Source organism: Schistocerca cancellata, chromosome 12, assembly GCF_023864275.1.
Source record: "Schistocerca cancellata isolate TAMUIC-IGC-003103 chromosome 12, iqSchCanc2.1, whole genome shotgun sequence".
Classification (NCBI taxonomy): domain Eukaryota; kingdom Metazoa; phylum Arthropoda; class Insecta; order Orthoptera; family Acrididae; genus Schistocerca; species Schistocerca cancellata.
In genome coordinates this window covers 155,579,748-155,601,198 of record NC_064637.1, presented here as the reverse complement: position 1 = coordinate 155,601,198, position 21,451 = coordinate 155,579,748, and the positions used below count along the sequence as shown (strand labels likewise).

The 21,451-nt window shown below is 38.0% G+C and overlaps 1 protein-coding gene across 2 annotated transcripts in view; it reads right to left on the bottom strand.

Moving 5' to 3' along the window:
* Positions 1–21,451, bottom strand: part of LOC126109395 (AN1-type zinc finger protein 6) — a 108,184-nt gene that overhangs the window by 66,499 nt on the left and 20,234 nt on the right. Inside the window, exon 1 of one of the 2 annotated variants that reach the window (XM_049914423.1) lies at positions 7,384–7,609. The exons of the other annotated variant lie outside the window; for it this stretch is intronic. The gene's annotated coding sequence lies outside the window, so the exon portion shown is untranslated. Of the gene's footprint in view, positions 1–7,383; positions 7,610–21,451 lie in introns of those variants that run through there. 2 annotated transcript variants of the gene reach the window in all.

The window sequence follows — 21,451 nt, the reverse complement described above, 5'->3', positions numbered from 1 at the left end:
TTAGGTGGTTTAGAACACGGCCTTTCTAAAGAAAATGGTTTAAGAGTTTGCAGAAGACCCTTAAGAGTAGGCCGAAAAACACTTGGGATTTTTTGAAAAATAATAAACTTTGCCCTTAATTTGTAATGTATTGCAAAGCAGTAGGGGAATGAAATTTTACATTCTAAAACCCTGTACTGGAAAGTTTTAGGTTGTTCCCGGAATCCCTACTGGAGGTACAAAAAGTTGAACTTCACATTTTTTCAAGTACCTATTTTTAACTGTTTCAGATTATCCATATGCAAATCACTCAGAAAATTTTTTATTATTTCATTTATGAGAGCGCAAAACGTTGAACGAGATGAACTAGTTTTGTTTCTTACAAGAAAATATTGTTGGAGATAGTGTGTCAAATTTGCAGAAAAATCATGTATGCAGTGTTGACAGCTATGCTACAGGGTCAAACAAATGGCAATCTATCTAAGTATTAAATTGGCGAAAATAAAATCTTATCAACGTTTACTGGGGACACATGCAAATGTTAACACAAAATTTCGGCACAATCTGAATGTCACACGGGAACTTTTCTAAAATTATACCCCTTGGAAAGCAATGGCCCTAAGGGCAAGGATTTAAGACTGCTTCCTTTACTGAAAAATTAAATAGCATAATCACACCCCCATACTTGGTACATCCTTTACAGCTTACAAGCATCATAGCATGAAAACGACGACAAATCTTATGACCTACTACAGCCGACAAGCTACAGAACACTCATCGGGAGCCACCCAAAGCAGCTGCTGTGAATACATTCTGGTCATTATGTACCACTACCAAAAAAGTTTGTTAAACTCCATGAATGTGTCAAACATATTTAAGTATGCACACTGGACTAATTATATCAAGCAACTATAATAAATCTGTAACTTCCTTATATCTCATACCAACTGGAATAAAACACTCAAACGTAACGGCCTGATTCACGCGGACTAAAGTTTCTTTATATGTTCTAACGACAGCAATTGGTCCAAAACAAATTCTACGTCATGATATTTGATCCAATATGTTTTCGAAAACATACCATTTCACAAGAGTTACTATCGAATGGATACCGTCTAGTGTGTCAAAATTGAGTCACAAGAGACTGGCCTCTGCCTTTAAGAGAGCAAAACATAGCATTAAATAAGCAGGAGCACAAGTGTTTCAGACTTTCCCACCATCTAAAACAATGAGTGACAATCCTGGTTCACTCAGCCAGCAGATTTTTTTCACTGAACATCTACAGGTCTCGAGGGGGGCCAAGATTTGATGTCCCCATACTATGAATAATGCACAAACAATATAGCAAACTGCAGTGTTTCAACACTGATGTGCACATGGTAAGTACGAGATCTGTACAGACTGTGCAGCTTTAAGAATACGAATTCCTCAACCTACGTTGTTTACGACATTTGAGCTCAGCGGAATATATCAATATCCATCAGTTTTTGCAGAACATTTGTAACAGACAATAACATGTTAGGTGTGATGAACAGAAAGGTCAATTTATCATTTCCCTCTCCCGATTCCAGCACAAGGTTTAACACCCAAGCATAACAAGAACACAAATGTAAAATATACAGATTCAGGATGAAAGAATCTGAATGATAATGCCTAGTCACATATCCAAATTTAAAAATAAAGATGGATATCTGCAAACTCATTTCACTAACATTCTTTGACTTATTTGTTATTTAAAATACAAGCACTGATGAAAAGCTAGCAAATGGGATTCATGCAGTGTTTAGTTCCACATATCAAATTACTTTACAGGAATTTAAGTTGTGGGAGAATACATGAATAATGTTTGTCAAAGTCTTAGTAACTGTCAGATGATAGAGCATTTCAAGATCGTTTGAATGGAACCAATAGTATTTTGGGTTGGTTTGTTTTGGGGAAGGGAACCAGAAAGCGGTGTCACTGGTCTCATCAGATTAGGGAAGGACAGGGAAGGAAGTCAGTCGTGCCCTTTCAAAGGAACCATCCCGGCATTTTCCTGGAGCAATTTAGGGAAATCATGGAAAACCTACATCAGGATGGCCAGATGCAGGATTGAACCATCGTTCTCCTGAATGCAAGTCCAGTGTACTAGTCACTGCACCACCTCACTTTGTGACAGTATCTTGAACAGGAGGTTATAAGAGTGGCAAAAGTGAAACAAGAGAAATGATTGTAGGCAAAGGGTCTATGCTGTTAAGTTTTGCTACTTACGCAACAAAATAATGGACTCCAGAACTACAATTGTTTTAAATGTAGTCACAAATGTTATTTCTTCAGAAGAAAAATGCTTCATTAAATATACATTCAGGTATATAGAAAGCTTTCCTGAAAGTGCATGGTGTATTGCCTTATACAGAAGCTACATGATGACAGTAAGAAAAGAACAGAAGAATGTTTAGGATTAGATGGCTATACTTGGAAATTAAATTGCACAGGAAACAGCTACACCCAACTCCCACTTCATAACACCACCCATGATCACAGAATGTCAGCACTTTCTCGAGACCACCGATTGACAAGTGTCAGATATATATTATCCGGAGTCATACCGAAGAAAAACCTCATGTTTAATAACTCAGAAGATTAACTTCCTAAAACCTCAATACAAATAGTAACATAATTGGGTTAAGTTTATGTAATGCTACCAACGAAATAGTTTTGAAGGTGTTTTCACCAATGATGTGAAACGTTCTCAGACATGGTATTCCTTTGCTTAGATTTTTTTCCTACATTATCACATCCTAACTTTACAGACTACTTATGAGTATCATAAATGGCATTATCCTCAACTTCAACAATATTTGTATTTGTTAACTATGGGACGGCCCTCTAATTAGAATAACTGAAGGTTGTGAATGAGTGAGAATTCAAACGAGCCAAAGCAATGCGTTGCACGAGTTCCTTTAAGAGGTAAATATTTTCCTACGACGCACGGCCTCTTAATCACACTAGTAATTGAGTATGTACGACACAAGACGCGCAACCTCTTTCCCACTAAGCCACGCACAACCAGGTTTACGTGCACGCCATAGCAGAAGAAAACGGAAGCTTGAAACACAAATTGTGATAAATGTCTGCACTAGCACGCACCCAACACGTCGCTGCAAACTGAGCGATAAACTTATCTATGGTACCACCGCAACTGACATGCGTCAGAGAAAAGCAATCACGGCCAGTACAAAGTGCAGTCATTTCTACTTATCGTTCGCTCCCCTTTCCAGTGAAATACATGAACAATTTAAGGCAAATATATCAATTTGTACTGAGGAAAAGTGACCAGCAACCCATATCCTACTCATTCTTTTTTATCCCGTTTTTACTGGCTCCTTCGAGGCAAATCGTGAAAAAGCCTCTAACAATTACAAGGGCGGATTGTCGAGTACGTCATTAATGAGTACACTGTGATCGGACACTTTCACAGGAATGCTATATTAGACGAATTCCTCTCTGCTTGTATATAGGAGCGACTATCGACTCCTCTGTCCTCGTCACGGGACTTTCCGCGGCCAACTCACAATGCTGACTGATGACATGCCAGAGCCCACAAGGCTTTCACACAAGCTGTGCGTGACTTCACGCATGCGCACACGATCCGAGCCGTACAACCAACGGAACATCGTAACGACTCCTGTGTCACATTTACCACCACGCGCATTTGTAAGTTTACTAGTTGAAACGAAAGTGTAAGTTGTTTCAAACAATGGCCCTACACCTTTATGGATAATCTAGTACTGTATCTCGACAACCATTCCTCAAAAAATCTAATGAGAACAATTTCTGAAGTTCAAGGTATTAATAGCAAGGCAGGTGCTAATTTGTCTCCAGCTTACGTTATTTGCCCTGCCTCTCATGATAATGTCGGTTCTCTGATGACTAACAGTCCGTCAATTAACAATAACGTCACTTCTAGTACAGCTCTTCGGGGCGGGGCAACCTGTGTAGTTATGCCAAAATGTATTTCAGTACAAGACGGGTTTAACGTCTAATTGGTGTTGCTTAACTTCCCTAAGCCCCCAAAAACGGAGAATAATTGCGCTGTTATTTCCGGTTACACCACGAAGTCGTGATTAGTTTATCAAGGATAACTGTCCTTTGCCACGACTAATGTAGCAGGTTACATCGTCGATCTGAATGATCGTCTGTATCGAAGAAACAGCCGTGCTTAGCCTGACGTCAGCAAAACCTCACACCACACCACAGTTGGTTGCTTGTTCCATTGACCAATCGCACGGTACGGTAGCCGTTATGACGTGGAACGTGTCAAGTGCACAAGAAATGTAAATATAAAACGATTTTTTTAGTACAGTGTTAAAGATTAATATTTCTATTATTTACTCCATTCCCTTAAATGGCACAACATGCATATAATATATTCATTCCTAATCAAGAATTCATCTATGGTATAGGAGTTGCCAAGGAGATTTCAACAAAAACCGTTGGTCCCGGCAGAGAGGGCTGACGTCACAAGTAGGCCACATTGCAATGATGAATCGTGGTGTAGCAGTTGTGTTGGAGCGAATGTAACCATACGCCAGAAGAGCAGTTGGCCGGACGGGTAAACCATTTTCGTCCTTAGGAGGCATTAATCAGTAGAATATCTGTAAGCATTTCAACCTATCACTCATTTCCTCAAATTTGAGCTTCCAAGGGAACACATTTAAGGCGAACATTATTGCCCCTCGTTTATTGCTAGAAGAGTTCGCTATTTAAGATGGCGAAGTGAATAAAAGGACAAAGAGCCAATATCCACGAAATCTGCTGATGTCTTTCAAAGAAAGAAGGCCAAACGCATATGGCACAACTATTATTCAGTTGTGACTAGGCGGTTTAAAAGTAATATACCTTACAAATATAAAAATCTTGCTATAAAGATTTACAGAATTTGAAAACCTCGCATTTTTCAATAATCGCTTCAAATTCAAGACTGTTTTCCAGAGTAACTGCACTCCACAAAACCAGCTGCAGAATAAAGTTTTGTGACAGTCAACGGTACTCTGCAGAATTATGAATTTGAGGCAGATAGCCAACTGAAAGAACATGAGATGAGTTTTTCTGTAGTTCATAAAATGGCCTTTGTCCCACGTGCCATATTTTGAGGATAGATGGGGATAATATAAAAGACGATCTTACATGATTAAATCGAAGGCAGAAGACCTGGAGGAAGAGCAGTAAATAGATGGCTGGGTTAAGCGAAGATCATTACCAGCCTACATCTTCACATTAGCCTATACAAGTGTTGAGAACATTCACGGAGATGGTGACGACTAGTAGGGGATTCCGGGTCTTGCGAAATGACTGAAGAAACGAGGTCACAGCAACGAGTAAACAGACTAGAAAATAAAAATATTCTATTGAAACTAGGCTAAGTTAAAGTAGTGGCCGATTATATCATTAAAATTTACAAAATAACTGACAAACTGGGGCATATCAACTGCCTTTCAACGGGAACTGCGAAGTAACCAACACATTGCAATAATAATAATAAAATAATAGGCTAATAATAATAATACCATCGCTAAAGGTCATCGCATCTTAGGGTAATAGGTATATTTACTACCTAACCGAACTTGCAATAACCTGCTCAATGAAATTACAATGCGCAAATATTAATTCATTTTATCAATCACTTGACTGCAGAACCAAAGTACCGGCCAAACATAGTATGAAAGTATCCGAAATTTATCCTTGCAGAGCGACGTTACACTTAACGATTTTGTAGCTAACATCGAAAACTTCAAACCACTTGGAACTTAATTTTCCATCTGTGATAACCTACAAGATAACCCGTATAGCTAGCTACTACAATTTTAGGCTACGCAAATTTACGAATTCCATCTGGTTAACCTTAGTCTTTCAGCAGTACGGGCTGTGTAAATTTCGCAACATTCGAATGCCCTAAACTGCAATTTCCTCCAATAGCAAGACCAATGCTTCTGCAGGAGCCACTGTTGCTGGGAAAATTGCCAACTGTCCCCAGGAGTCATCAGCTGACATCCATAAAAAGATGCTGCCAAAGGGAAAGAAAATGCTCGTTACTCTAAGCAATTTTATCGCTCAGGTGGTACGAAACTGATCAAAACCACATCGGATGAATCCCACCAGCACCAAAGAATATTTCTACCTATCGGACTTGGCATAGAACAAACTAAAGGCTCTATAGGCATTGACGTGCGGAATACTAGTAGTGGATGTAAATCTTGTTACATGAGCAGTATAACCATGACATCTAACACCAATTTTGACTGACACCCAAATTGTCATCGCACCACTTACAGCAAGACCAGATACAAGTGACAGACTCTTGTAACTCGCTTCTCTGAGCCAGATGAAACAGAATAACTGCCCAAATACATCCACGACTAGTTCAGGAATCTTCACTAGCGTTTTGTACACTGAATATCTCTACAAAAGTTTAATGTATCCTATTTTTGTTAAATTCAAAACCAGATGTTGATTATACGGTTCTGTACGGTCACGATAGTACGGACATACATTTTCAAACGAATTCCTCTTATAGCCGTAAAATGCCACAAATCACAAGCAATGTCTAATGTTAGACTAAATTCAAACTAACACGTAAAACCAGGGTTACCTCACTGTGCAGAGGTATGCTATCCTAGTTATTTCACACACGTACGGAGGAAAACCTTGTCTAAGCAGCCACGAATCAGAAAATACAAGCATTTTGGCGAGTGTACAACGTCGCCGCCCCAGCCAATCCACATATGAACCATTCACTAATAAACTTCTCACCATTAGCGGTTAACGCTAAATTATCCTTTCGTGAATTGGCATCCTACAAGAACCAGTATCTGTGCAGCGTGTTAGTGGTTAAGAAATGTGCTACATAAAATATTGAACGTAGTCGCTATAACTATCAGTCATTTCCTACGCAATACATATGAATTTCCTCTATCTAGGTATGCTGACTGCGCACACTTTGTCTATAAACAAAACTATACAGAGCTCTTGATACAATGATGCTTGTGCCACAGCTCTCATACTTTTGAATACCCGCCCGAACACAAATAGCTCCGGGGGAGAAAAGTATTGCTCCCTTTCAATGAAGGTATAACCTACAGCATTAAACCATTTGAAGAATCTCAACTCTTAGTCTTTTCGGCTACGACAGCTTCTTTAAAATCGTACCTCCTCTCTTAACAAGCGAAATGCCATTGCTTTGATTCAGCAATCCGCCATCTTGAACAGGAGGCACCAAGGACAATGCGTCACATACGTATTTACGAATGAAAGAGAGAACAGTTCATAAATAACAAACAAAATACAATTATTTCTGACAAATACGCACTTGTATAGAAAACACGAAGCAAATCACAGCACTTTTTCAGGTATTGCGTAACTCACCAGACGCGTAAAGTTCAAAACGGACGTCTACCAGATTGCGAGAATACTCGTCCTCTACAACTGTCACACGTAGACTGAATATTTTAAAATTCTGCTACGTCCAAGCTATTTGTCAGCTGACAACAGTTTCACGACAAGCACTATCCAGCAGCGACAGGCACATTTCACAGCGCACAGCACTCCACCGCCATGTAGCAACAGCTGCTGTTCGTCGACTGCTGGTAGCGCAGAGCCTATCGCCTGCCCCCACCACGTACCAACCTTGCGGAGACAGCCGAAAGATAACGAAAGCACACGACTACTGAGGGATGCCGTAGTCACCTAATGAGGGCCAACAAATTTTGCTTATATGTCAAAACTACCGCAACATAAAGGCTGCAGAATGCTTATTGCTTCCCAACGTATGTTCTGTGATGTACATAATCCCTACAAGATCACTCACTCGTATGACTTATGGATGCGCTTGATCTGCTAATAAAATGTGAACCATAATATTTAAGAAACTACTAGATATGTTCACACGCATCAACATTGTAAATAAAATGGTGTGATACTTATTCGATGTTGTATTCCATTCACCTCCTAATTTCGGTCATGTAGGCTACGAACAGCTAACAATAAGTGAAATTACACGAGTGTCTCCGCCTCCCGCTCTATGAAAACTGTCTGCTTTGATTGCATCTTATCTTTGCACAACAAAACAAACGCCTAACGATACTTCTATGGCACCATAAAACAAATGACTATCGTCAGCAGCTTCGCTTCTGTTTCTACTTAAAAGTAATGTCTTCTGCACTTTCGCTGTATTACAAATCTGAGCGAGGCACATTTATTTTTTCGTCTGTCACTATTATGAATGAACATAATTAAGATAAGTAGAAATTCTCCATGTTCCTTTATTAACGTAATTGTGATGCATTATTTCACAATTCAACTTCTGTGTTTGTAGTCATTTCGCCACAAAATGTCTTGGATAAGTATATTTTCGTGTACAGACACGTAAACACAAAATACTGACAACACAATCTCGAAAACGAAATCACAGAATATTAACACTCAAGACTTTTCACCTTTCTGCAACAGCATAGTTCTCACTATTCTAGCCTGCAATCCCTCATGACGGGATAAAAGGTTCCTCCAGCTCAATCGAGGGAGAAGGGCGGAAAAAACAAATTATTAAATACTACTAAATATTTTATTTTAAGTCTAAGGTCAGATAGGGCTTCAAAATGCTCTGTCTTTCCTCTACTGACATTTAGTCTCCAATTCATTTCCTCCAAACACATCTGCAATAGATGTATTAACTTTTGTGGAAAAAAACTCTTTCAAGACATTAGTGACTGTGCCCCTATGCTCCTACAAGGTTTTTTTCCAAAAACATTTGAATACAAACATTAGGTTCTCAACCTTTCTGATTACCTGTGTGAGTATAAAAATCTGATCTATAGTTGATCTGTTCTTTCAGAAATCACACTTACAGTCAGTCCTCTGTAAGTCCTTTTGCATCTAAGACCACTAGACATTGATATAGAAGTTTGAAGCTTACATTGAGAAATGCAATCCCTCTAATTAATTATCACGTACCAGGCAGTTCTTTTTCAGTCTGAGACAGATTACAGCTGTTTTCCAGTCATCCCAATCTCTAATATTCCCAAACATTCATTAGTAATTTCATAATTATTTTAAGCAGTATGAGTTCCCCAGTCTTTATATCAGGTGCCCCAAAATTTGATCTTCTCGGAAAGCCTCATTGTTTTTTTAGGTTTGTGTTTATTTGTTGTATTTCTTATTTGCAGGAGATCTCTACTTTGCTGTTTATGGTATCTGGTACATCACATGAAAAGAGACTCAATGGGGTCACTGCCATTTAGTTATTCTGCAAAGTACTCTGCCCATTGTCATGCTACTTCAGTACCATTTGTGAGGATCTTCCCCTGTGTGTCTTTAACAACTGTTTCTCTTTCCCTTTTACTTCTGTATTACTTTCTAATACATGTCTTGTCCTATGATGGATATAGTCCTCTGCAGCTTCTTGTATTAGCCCCTTGTAATATTTCTGTTTGTCCTGGCTTAGGATAGTTACCATTTCCTTACTTATTCTAATATATTGTCCTTTAACCCTTGATCCCTCATATTTCCTAACCACTTCTTCCTAGCAAACCTTCCCTCTTCTTCTTCTTCTTCTTCTTTTTTTCCTAACACACACTATTGAACAACACAATGTCTGACCTCTTGCTTGCTTAGAACTTTGGAGCCTGCCCTATTTATTTCCTTATCACTGTCTCCTATCTTTATGTCGCATTACGTTTCCTGCTAGTGTTAACTGGTATTTTCTTTTAATTCTGTCTCTTTAAATCTATTTATATCACAATATGTAGCCTATATAGTTATTCTACACACCATCTTAAATTTAATGTCCCTCTTACTTGTAACCAGGAAGTGATCAGTGCAGTAGTCCACTCTTCTACAGATTTGCTTATCTTTGATGCTATTTGCACACCACTTCTGGATACACGTGTGGTCTATCTGGTTTTTAGTATGCCCTTCTGGTGTCATCCATGTCCCTTTATGTACATTTTTATGTTGAAACCATGTACTCATGATGCAGCTACTATTGCCAAAGGTGAAGCTGATCAAGTGGGTGCAACTGTCACTGCTCGCTTGATGCAGATTGCATTACCAATCACTGGTTTATACTTGTTGTCTTGAGCTATGGTTTTAAAATCAGCGAATATTATTTTAACATTATGGTTTGGCAATAAGATACATATAGCCCAATTCAGTGTAAAATTCTTGCTAATCCTCACAAGGTGCATGTGCATTAATTAAGGACATTCACTTTTACAGAGAGTTGTAATGGAGGAGATTCTGTTAATGGATTTAAATTCTTTCAGTTCTTTTATTATTGAGTCATGTACATAAAAACCAGTATCTAACTCATGGTGCTCACCACAGTCCCTTTACAGGGTATTCCCACTGCTTATCTTGATTAAGTCTTAGCCCTTCTATCTGGTCTCCCAGAGAACAACTTCTAGCTCGTATTTCTCTAATGCCTTAATGATGCACAGTTCCTGACGTGTAGGCTCCTTACTTTCCAGATTCCAAAAGAGAAGTCCACTTTCTGTTACCATGTCAAATTCCAGCTGAGGCAGTCCAGATTCCAAGGGTTCACTTGCAAGTCCTGATCCACACAATTTTTGTGCGAGTGGGAAGGTAACCCTTCACAAAACCCCCAACCTGGAAGACCAGTGACAATACGTTTCAACAGCCAGTCTAGAGGAGTTGCCTTCTCACTGGCTTTTGACCTGTCTCTGACCATGTTACTTTTGGTTCACCCTGAGTATTTTATTTTCTTAGTACCTATTATACCTAGAGAGCATTCCTTGACCCACCTGCTGAGCAGGCATCTGATGAGGGACTAGCAACTGTACAGAGATTATCTCCAAAACTTTTCAATTTCATTTTACAAAATATAAGACAGACAACGCCAAGAATTAAACTCAGCTGGAATAAAACTGAATAACAATGCAACAAATCTGCTTTTGTATGCAGATGATTTTATTCTAATAAATGGTCGCAAAGAGGCCCTGCAGCTCATGACAAGTTGGTCAAGAAATATTGCAGGAAAGGCTGGGTTGTACAAATTAATGAGGAGAAAACTGAGTACACAGGACAAGAATGAGGTGTCCAATGATGGTACCCCATTAACAGTTGATGAAGTCTCTTCTAAACAGGCATTTTTAAATACTGGAGAAGATTTTTTGGTATGCAGAACAGAGTGGAAATTGAGATTAAGGCAACAATTGCAATAGCATACCTGACAACTCTGAGAATAGCCTGTCAGCAACCACATGGCAAATATAGAGGGACAGTACAGGGACCCCTCCCTTGGAAAACTTTAAAAATTAGAAGCCAATTTACGCCTTTAAATGCTGTACTCCACTTTACGACCCTAAATACAGAAGACTTACTTACCTATGCCTACTTTTACAGTACACTTTTTTATTGTGGTTTTTTTTCAGTTTCATTTTTTCATTCCAATCGACACAATAAGCAAATCCATGACTATTGGTATCTGGAACATTTAAAGAAGCTTATTATTTTGTTCACTTTCCCTCTGGATATGATTTGCACTGTTTTATTTAGCATTATCATCTGTCTGGCCTTTTTTTTAATGGAAACCTAATACTTGCCAAAGGAACAAAAGAATGTCTAATTCCTTGCATTTTTGACAAAACAACTAAACAAATTCTTAGCAGCAAACACTAGTGTTTTGGTGGTGAATTCTAAAAAATGTGAATAAAACCACTAAACACAGAATGCCATACAATTATGGAAAATTTCATCAGTCTATAATAATTTACTCCCAACACAATTTTAAAAAATTGAAGGAGGTGGCCATTACTGTAATAGCAGCAGCTTTGTCTGTATCAAGTATGGATAATCAGGTGAACTACACATTTTGTGATGTCACCCACTTAGAAAAACTCTCAACAGCTTACAAATGAATGCCTTGGACCTTGTGATTTCACTTGGTTCAAAAGCAGTTTTATTCCTATCCTTTAAGCCAACACAGAGGGAATGAATAGCGTATCTAGTAAGCCCTAGTGATAAATCATTCGAAGACAGGTTTACTACATCCTCAGGAAGGAAATCATAAAAATCTAAAAAACATTTTAGTAGCCTATGATTAGTGAAATGTAAACAGTACCTTTTCAATTTTTTTAATATCACATTGTAAAATGTCTATTTCTGCAATTTTTTAGTAACTTCTTAATTATGGTGATAAATCTGAAACAATTAGACAACCGCAATAGTTGGTAGCCATGCAGTGGCAAACAGAGCATGTTTTGGCTTGTGGGACATGCTGTGCAGTAGAGCAGTTTCAAGTAGCTTTAAAATCAAGCTATACCAGAGTGTAATTCTGTTGCTGGCTCTATATGGGTCTGGAACATTTACATTACGGGAAACATATGAACAAAAATTGCTAGTCTTAGAGATAAAAATATTAAGGAAAATCTTTGGTCCCAAGAGAAACAATCAGTCACAAGGCTATTTAAAAAAATCAGGCACTAGCAGACCTATACTTAAAAGGTGATATTGGCTGCAAGATGAAGGAAAGAAGACTGACATGGGAAGCACACCTAATTAGCATGGGAAAGACTACTGCAAGCAGCAGTTTCAGGATGTGTGGCGGGCATAGGGCCAAGAAATGCCACAGGAGTGTGGAATGATGATATCAGCTTGGATACAGAGACAATGGGGAAAAGAAGAATGGACTACAGGTGAAAAGAACAGAAATGATTGTTTGAGGAGTTATGGGATTGCATACAGTCTCCCAGGCCAAAACAACAATTACAAAGAAGAAATATTTTATTTCTATTTGCTTATATCTAGAAGCACTAGTTTCAATTACTGATGATTGGAAAAATAATTTTCTGCAACAAGATTTTCCCAAGGAGCAGCAATTAAGTAACATGTCTATTTTTCACTATAATAGTTGGGATATTCTGATGTGCTAATGAAAAAGGGAGTTTCATTTAACAAGTTTCTCCTTTAGCCTCAGTTGTGGATCCGGGGTTCGCCTCTGGAGGTGTGGTGACTATTCTTCTGTTCTGCTCCCCACTCCCTCAATCCCCGCCCCCCCAACCCCACCATCAGTGATATAACTTGTCATCACACCTACTTTAAATTAAAACATATAACTGTAATTTTAATAACAACAATAAGATATGCAATATGTCTTAATGCAATAATTTGTTCGCATCAGTGCCATCACTTTGGCACAACTTCTGAGAAATTCAGAGAAATACAACATTTAAAAAAAGCATTTGCCCAAAATGCATGTGTCTCGCAATTTATTTGTGAGATATTTTAATAGCAGCAATCTTTGATAAAATAATTTAACCCATATAGAATGAATTATTTTACTTAACACTACAACTGTCAACCCAAGTCTGTGACAATGGCTGTGTGTGTAAATGAAAGAGAGGGCTGGAGGAATGCTGATTATGGAAGTTGTTTCTGGCTATGTTCTACTGTATTCACAAGAATAATATTTTTTGTTATGTGATATATGACAGTCAGTCTGTCTCCCTGTTAAGACCTGTCTTTCTCGGGAATTACAATAGTAAGTGCGAAATTACACAAAAAATTTAAATGTAAAACTTAAAACTCAATCATTCTTGAAAGTCTTGGAATTTTCAATACCATTATTTTGCTAGTACCAATACTGGCAACAGACAAAAACCATCAAGATTCTCGACTCCCAAGATGGATGAACTATGTGCTCCGGGGTGACAAAGTCATGGGATACCTCCTAATACTGTGTTGGACCACCTATTGCCCAGTGTAGTACAGCATCTCAACATGGCATGGATTCAACAAGTCACTGAAAGTCGCATTCAGAAATACTGAGCCACACTCCCTCTCCCACAGCCCATAATTGTGAAAGAGTTGCCAGTGCAGGATTTTGTGCATGAACTGACATCGCAGTGATGTCCCATAAATGTTTGATGGGATTCATGTTGGGCGATCTGGGTGGCCAAATCATTCACTCGAATTGTTCAGAATGTTCTTCAAAGCAATTGCAAACAACTGCAGATAGTGATATGGCACGCTATTATCCATAAAAACTCCATGGTTGTTTGGCAACATGAAGTCCATCAATGGCTGCAAATGATTTCCAAGGAGTCAACCATGACCGTTTCCAGTCAATGACTGGTTCAGTTGGACCAGATAACTCAGCCCATTCCATGCAAAGACAGCCTACACCATTATGGAGCCACCACAAGCCTGCGTAGTGCCTTGCTGACAACTTGAGTCTTTGGCTTCGTAGGGTCTGTGCCACAGTACAACCCTTCCGTCAGCTCTTCCCAACTATAAATAGGACTCATCTGACCAGATGACAACGCCACACTTTTCCAGTCGTCTACAATGCAACCAATATGGTAATGAGTGCAGAAGAGGCACTGAAGGTGATCTCATACTGTTAGCAAAGGCACTCGCATTGGTCATCTGCTACCACAACCCATTAATGTCGAATTTTGGCCCCACCGTCCTAATGGATAAATTCGTCTTACGTTCTACATTGATTTCTGCAGTTATTTCATGCAGTGCTGCTTGTCTGTTAGCACTGACAACTCTACGCAAGTGCCATGCTCTCTGTGATTAAGTGAAGGCTATCGGCCACTGCGTTGTCCGTGATGAGGGGGTAATGCCTGTATCTTGTATCCTTGGCACACACTTGACACTTTGGATCACAGGATACTGAATTCCGTAATGATTTCTGAAACAGAATGACCCATTGTGTCTAGCTCCAACTACCATTCGGTGTTCAAAGTCTGTTAATTTCCACAGTGCAGCCATAATCATGTCAAACTTTTACACATGAATCACCAGAATACAAATTCCAGCTCCGTCAATACACTGGCCTTTTATACCTGGTGTATGCGATACTACAACTATCTGTGTATGTACAAATCAAACTTCCTGGCAGATTAAAACTGTGTGCCAGACTTAAGACTCTTAACTCGGGACCTTTGCCTTTTGGCGGCAATTGCTCTACAATCTGAGCTACCCAAGCACTACTCAAACCCATCCTCAAAGCTTTAATTCCACTAGTACCTTGTTTCCTACATTCCAAACTTCACACAATCTCTCCTACAGATCTTGCAGAACTAGCACTCCTTCCAAGAAAGTACATTGTGAAGACATAATAAGTCACGGCCTGAGGAATTTCCAGAATTAAATTTTCACTCTGCAGTGGAGTGTTCACTGATATGAAACTTCCTGGCATAACACTATTCCACGACTTGCCACCTCAATACATATACATAACTAGCTTAGTGCCCGCTGCTTTGTTCACAAACACTGTAAGGCCTGCATAGATTTTTTTTTGTTTTACTTTAATCAAATTTGTGTGTTGTTCACAAACAGCAATGTCTTCTAAGCTTTTCATGCTAATTAAGGCCTTGGTCTTTTTTGAATGTACTTCTGACCAAAAAGCAATTGTGGTAGTTGGAGAACATCATTTTTGTTAATCATGACTTTTGAATTCTTGTAGTGATATTTCCATAAAATATTTCTTTAATTCTAACTGACACTGAAGATTTAGCTCTATTTTTTTTTAAATGTAAGGAAATATTTTTGTAAAAACTTTCATCCCCTGCTTCACCTTCTTAGGAGTTGAATTTCCAAACACAGCAAAACACATATTTCTTCACTTCTAACCAAGATGCCAAACACCAATTTTAAAATTTACCTTTAAAAATGCTTTCACAATGAAACAATTACAAAAGGAAAGTTGCCACTCATGATATAGTGGAGATGCTGAGCCACAGATAGGCACAACAAAAAGACTCACAATTATAGCTTTCAGCCATAAAAGCCTTCATCAACACGACACGCACGCACACATAAACACACACTGGCAGTGTGGTTTCAGTTGCCTGAGACTGTGTGTGTGTGTGTGTGTGTGTGTGTGTGTGTGTGTGTGTGTGTTGTTTTGTTGACAAAGGCCTTAACATCTGAAAACTTTAATTGTGAGTGTGTTTTTTTGTTGTGTCGATCTGCGACTCAGCATCTCCGCTATATTGTGAGTGGCAACTTCCTTTTTCATAACTGTTACATTCCATCCTGGATTTTCCATTGTTTGACTTTCACAAAGAAATATTTTCATAAAATGCTTCACCCCATAATACACTTCCACAGGAGTTGAATTTCCGGAAACAATGAAAAACACATTTTTTTTTTAAATTTCTAACTGAGAACCCAGACTCAAAATTTCATAAATTTAGCTTTAAAAACACTTTCATAATTAAATATTTTCATAAAACATCTCATCCCCTTTTTCACCCCCTAACGACTTGAGTTTCCAAAAATACATTTCCTTTTTTTTATTTGTAACCGAGAAGTCAAATATCAATGTTCATACACCTAGCTTTAAAAATACTTTAGTAGTTCTTTAATACCGACATATTTTCAAAAACCTTTCACCCACTATTCAACACCCATAGTGGCTAAGTTTCCAATGCTAAAATACACATTTCTTCATTTTTGACAAAGAAATAATATACCAATTTCCATAGGTCTAGCTTCAAAAAACCCTTCATAAATTATTTCACCCCTTTAGGGATGGAATATCAAAAAATCCCTTCTTAAATGATGCCTACAGAATAAGATCAATACCCCTTCAAATTTCAAGTTTATATCCTTAGCAGTTTGGGCTGGGCAATGAGGAGTCAGTGAATCAGTCAATTGGGACATTGCCTTTTGTACATAAAGAGTCCTACTGGCACTTGGCCATTTTTTTCCATATCAGCTCAACATAGCTTGCTAGGATGTCGAGGGGGGCGGGGAGGTAATGTTCCATCATCACTACCAATTCAATACTTGTGGAGAAAGTCATTTGTTTGACCCCAAAATGCAACTTTCAATAGTGAACCCCCAAATTTTTGCAGCTTTTGAGACATAATATTTCTGACAATATTTTCTTAAAACATAAAATACTGGGTCATCTTATACAACTTTTTGCATTCTCTTAAATGGAATAATAAAAAAGAGTCATAAGCAATTTTCATACAGATAATTCAAAGGAAAGTTGGCCAAAAAAAATAGCCGCTTGGGGGAAAAAAAAAGAGAGATGTTTAGCTTTTTATGTCTTCTGAAGTATGTGCGTGATAAACCTGAAACTTTGTACTATCACAATGTCTTAGAATATAAAAATTTCATTCTCCTACTGCTTTCCAATAGTTTACACATTGAGGGCACATTTTGCAATTATGATACAAAACGCAAAAAAAAAAGGTATTTTCAGCCTGCTCTTACAAACAAGTATTTTCCGCAAACTCTTTTAAACGATTTTCTTTAGAAAGACTATTTTCTAAATCACCTAAAAAACTAGATTTAATTTTGCAACGCGAGCCTAAGGCCCTGAAAAAAGATAATGAAGAAGTAAAGGCGCAGTGAAAATTTGCTCATAAAGTGCTGGTACTCTAATTAAATCTGACATTTTATTATATATTAGAGTTGTTTAATACTCACTTGGGAATATTATATCAAAAATTCTGGTAAATAGGAAGATAGTACAAGTCAGAAGAACCCAAAAAATCAAAACAAAGGAGGACGTCATTTCTTGCAACTCGTGACAATATATTTCAACAGTTTTCCTATTTCAACAATTACACTTAAAACTAGTTATAAACTTGAAAATTTAGCTGTGCATTAGCAAGACAATAGAGATCACAGCAGTACAACTGTTGCACAACAGCTGGAACACACATTTTACAAATTGCCTTTTTACACCACTGTCATGTGTAAATTTTGGTGATGTTCGTAACAGTCTGCCTGACATTTCTGGAAGTGAACTGAAGTTAATGAGAATTCTGAATGTGTCTTTTTATTTTTATTGCTACTGATGTGCTTTTTTACTTCTGGCCAAAACTATAGCTTATTTTAGATTTGCATAGTTCGCTAGTTATGTGGGACATACAGGTACTCCTCAAAAATTGTGTAGATGTGTTCCTATGGCCTATGTTGGCTTCACTAATGCTGATTTCCTTTAAAGTGAGGGAACAAGCATCCCCATCATCATGGGGGCCATACCAGAAGCTGTGCAACTGCAGCTATGGGTGAGTTTCTTTACCACAGGATCTCAAGTATGATAAGAGTTTGTTTTCATAGGGTATCAAGCTAGACAAGCTTTCTTTTAAGATCTGAAGTTTATAGTTATTTCAAGCTACTTGAATTTTTTTTTTTACAAGTTTCATTAGTTTGGGAAAACTATACTGCACTGCCAGCCACTGCTGTCACTGATGGAGCTGGAATAACTGCAATAATGTGCTGTTCTGGACTCTAGCACTTGCCACTCAATGATGACCAACAAAATGAAGTTTCTGGGCTATGTTGGTGCATAGAACAATAAAGTGTCCAGTTCTTTCTGAGTTGCTCTATGTCATCAGTTGGGAAAAAAATTGATATTCTCTAGTTTCTGATAGAGTGAGCCCATATTTAAATCTCTGTTCTTGTCACTATTTTCGTCAATGTCTTCTTTGGTGATGAAAGCAAATTTAATCTCATTAACGCTTTCAGTGCAGAAGCGAAACGAATCTATAGGTACAATAATCTGCCTATTAACAGGCCTTTGCAAGACTGCTTGCTAATCACTTTGTTATTTCTCCAATCCCTCTGCAAGGCAAATTTCCATGACTTGGAGAGAAACACAATTCCATTCTGCTGTCAGTTCAAAGCTTCTTTTATGATAGCACAGATCAAGAAAATTTTTTAAAAGTTTTGTACTGGGTGCTGGAGCCATCAGTGAAAGAATGGGTGTGGGAAATCTGGGCAAACTGTGTTTTCACATGGTTTGATACTTGTCTGTTTTCTCGTGGAAACCTCGCGCTGCATCCTGAATGATGAATGAACCATTTTTGGTAGAATTCACTAGGATGATAAATTCATCGTCCTTTAGATCAAATTTACGGGCTTAAAGATGGAAGATCTGATATTTAGCACTGCAATGATGGCATGGCAGATTCCAAATTTTTGTTCCTTCTTCAATAAATTCATACACTGCCATTTACTTTGTGTCCAGAGTGTCCTGATTGCAGAATGCTAACTGCCATGCAGGCTCAAGTGATTACCTCGAGACACAAAAAAAGAGAAGACTATACTTATTACTGGATACATTACGCACTTCCATTATTTATAAGAAAAAGAGTTTAATGAGCTCAATGTTTTAGACATGTTTTAAATAGCAAAAGACTCCTTTCTCACAGTTTTTAAGTTTCCTGATTCAAACTCACTTCCTATTCATTACGACTGCCAATTTTACTTTCCACAAACATTACTAAACAACTGTAAATCTTATCATTTTTTAGCCCCTTATATGCTCACACTGCAGAAGTAAATCTAGTTTTTAGGTAATTTAGAATATGGTCTTTATACTGGAAACTGTTTAAAAGAGTTTACAGGAAGTATTTTTTTGTAAATTTGACTGAAAAATGCTTATTTTTGGTGCTTTTACACAAAATGTGAACTTTAATTTGTACACCCCTGGAAACCAGTAAAATAATGAAACATGGTATTCTGAGACACTGTGAAGGTAAATTATCACAAACAAAGTTTCAAGTTTAGCTTTGTATATCTCTGGAAGTAAGTGCATGATAAACTTCACATTTTTTTCCATGCGATAATTTTTTCAGCCGACTTCACTTGAAATCACCTATACGAAAATTGCTCATGAAATCTTTTTTTTAATATTCCATGTAAGAAAGCACAAAAAGTTGTACAAGATGACCTAGTTTTGTTTCTTTTAAGAAAGTACTGCCAAAGAGATTATGTCCCAAAATGACTGAAAAACTCAGGGGTGTACTATTGAAACCTGCACTATGGGGTCAAACAAATGACTACCGTATTTACTCGAATCTAAGCCGCACCTGAAAAATGAGACTCGAAATAAAGGAAAAAAAAAAAATTCCCGAATCTAAGCCGCACCTGTAATATTAGACTCTATATTCAAGGGGGGAGAATAGTTTTAGGCCGCACCTCCAAATTGAAACAAAGTTGGTCCATTGTAATATGAGACACAATTTAGGTCGAATGAATGACGATACAGCTACAGTAGTTTGGTTCGAGTCGTAAGCATAGCAGTTAAGCTTTACCAGGTAGCCATTGCTATGCGTCAGGCGCTCCGTCCGTATTTATTCGGGTACCCTTCCTTTTTCACGTGCTTCGTCTGGTTTGAATCGATTGCTTAGTTTGCTTCGATCTGATAATTGCCGTTTTCTTTGTTATAGGTGTTTACGTCACTCGTAAGCTGAAAATGCATTACTGTACTGTGTCATGCATTGTTAGTCGCATGTTTACGACCTGCGCGGCATGGCTTGCTTTTGTGCGCGCTACCACCGCGTACAAAAAAAAAAAAAAAAAAAAAAAAGGAGGAATCGTCTCATTAGCAAAACAATGGCAAGAGACTGCTATTTGTTGTTACTTACACTGCTGCTTTCTTTGATAATGATCAACAAGAACCAAATAATAGACTGCCTATGATAGAACATGTTCTGAACGAGAGTTAGGTGAAAATTTTTCTCCGTTTGAAAATCTTCGCGGCCGCTTCTTTAGTACATCAAATTCTGCACAGAAATTAGTCATCTTAGGTTTAAAAATCTAGTCAGTTGCCGTGCTTCATTTCTGACTGTATCACTATTAGGCATAAGAATAATACGAATATAAACATGAAACGATATGTATATTCTGCCACGTTTGCTGTTGTCTCACTCTAGTTTCGTAGTTTATTAGGCAGACAGGATTTAAATGAGATAGCAGCAAACATGAAAAATATGTGGCACAATGTTTATATTCGTATTCTTATGGTGAAGAATATCACTGCATGTGATTTACATTTCATCAGGTTCCTATTAGCAACCATCTCTTCTCACAGGTAGGAAAAAATTGAGAACGTGGACTTGGCCATATTGACAAACATCCCAAACAGTCTTACCAGTCGGATTTTCATAGTACATTGAAATTCTGCTACATTCGAAGATGAGCAATACAGAATTTGTATTTACTTCGTTGGACAACGTATGAAAATGCAGTGGTCGAAACTCGGGGCGGAGAAAAAAAGCTCGTCTTGCACCCTTTTTTTTTTTTCCTGGCGCAGAGGTTTTGGCGCCAGTATTTATCTTTGTGCCTACAAAGCTTGCCTTTGTAGCGCTACATATATTCGACGGCAGAAGTTAGTTGTGGCGGCACCTACCAACATTTTTCAGAACCTCCGCTTGCTTTGCACTCGATTCTAAGCTGCAGCCGGTTTTTTGGTTTACAAAAAGCAAAAAAAAAGTGCGGCTTAGATTCGAGTAAATACGGTATATCTATGGGAATATTAAACTAGTCAAAATAAAACTTTAGCAAAGTTTGCAGAACACATGCAAATGTTTACACACATTTTATTCAAAATCCATTATGGATATGTAGAAACTTTTTAAGAAATCAGACCACTTGGCATGGAATGGCCCAGAATGTTTGTAGTTCAAACCACAAAAGACAATGTGATATATTACAAGAC